We start from the raw sequence: 1,722 nt of genomic DNA on the forward strand, positions 1-1,722 counted from the left end.
GACATTGTGTTAGCGAATCAAGAGATTTGGGGTCATCAGGTGCTATTGATAAATACAGCTGTGTGTCATCAGCATAGCTGTGGTAGCTCACGTTATGTCCCGAGATAATCTGACCTAATGGAAGCATGTAGATTGAGAAGAGCAGCGGACCCAGGATAGAGCCTTGTGGAACACCATATAGAATATCATGTGTCTTTGAGTTATAATTACCACAACTAACAAAGAATTTTCTCCCTGCCAGGTAGGATTCAAACCAGTTTAAGACACTGCCAGCATTTCCTTCATTTCTAGATATGTTGTTTTGCTTGCTTTTTTACCTTTTTTAGTTAACTTGCTTCATTCTAACAACATCTCATAGATGTGAACTGGCATTACATGCACATCACACATCTCCTGGCTTTTACTTGTATTGGATACAAGTTTTACAGAATATCAGATTTGATAAGAACAAGCCAATCAGCCCAACAACCTTGTCCACCCCGTTCTTCTAATAGTCCAGAATAACATCAAGTTGAGATTTGAAGGTTCCTAAAATTCGACTCTCCTACACATTCCTTGGTAATTTATTCCATATGTTGATGGTTCTTTGTGTGAAGAAAAACGTTTTAACATTTGTGTGAAATCTGCCCTGAACAAGTTTCCAGCTGTGTTCATGTGTTGTGGTTTTAGAAGTATTTATTTTAAAGTATCAGCTGGGATTCACTGTTTGAATTCCCTTCATGATTTTAAATACTTTAGTCAGGTTACCTCTTAATCTGTTTGCTTAAACTGAGAAGTTTATTCTACTTTAGTCTCTCCTATACCTTTCAGTCCAGGAATTAGCCTAGTCACTTTAACTGGACTTACGCTATCACAGGTACATATTTTTGTACTATGGACACCAAAACTTTACACAGTACTCCATGTTAGGCCTCAGTAGTAAATTCTTGAACATAACCTTCCATCACTTGCACTCCACACATCATGATACATAACCTAATATCCTGTTAACCTTCTTTATTAATTCTGTATACTGCCTTGATGTAAATAGTGACAAGTGCACAATGATTCCTAGGTCCTTCTCATAAGGTGTAGTTTTAAGTTTCATTATTATGCCTAATTTAGTATTTCTACTTCCTACGTATAATACCCTACATATATTACATTAAATTTCATCAGCAATATATCTGTCTAAGCCTGTATATTGTCTAATTCCATTTTTTAATTCCAGCATTTGTCCCCGAGGGACACCTAATTGTGAAAGGTTCCCCTCACCACAACCATTTGCTTCCTGTGTTTGAGACCATTTTTCACCTACCTAGACGTGATAAATAATAAGAGATAAATAATATAATACGCACCTCTTTTATTAAGAATTTATTATTGTGAATTTCCCATTGGGATTAATAAAGTATCTATCTATCTATCTATCTATCTATCTATCTATCTATCTATCTATCTATCTATCTATCTATCTATCTATCTATCTATCTATCTATCTATTATATGCATTTGTTGTTTCCTTATAGAATTCCAGCATTTTAGTGAAACATGACCTTTCCTGTCTGAACCCATACTGGCTATTTGCTAATACAACTGTTCTTGACATGTACTGATCAAACCTTTCCTTAATTATTGCTTCCATTATTGTATATTTGATACATGTTAAGCTTACTGACCTATAGTTACTAAATCAACTCAATTACCCTTTTTATAGAACAGGATAGTATTTACTAGGGTAAA

The sequence above is a fragment of the Erpetoichthys calabaricus genome, chromosome 1 (assembly GCF_900747795.2).
Source record: "Erpetoichthys calabaricus chromosome 1, fErpCal1.3, whole genome shotgun sequence".
NCBI classification, from domain to species: Eukaryota; Metazoa; Chordata; class Cladistia; order Polypteriformes; family Polypteridae; genus Erpetoichthys; species Erpetoichthys calabaricus.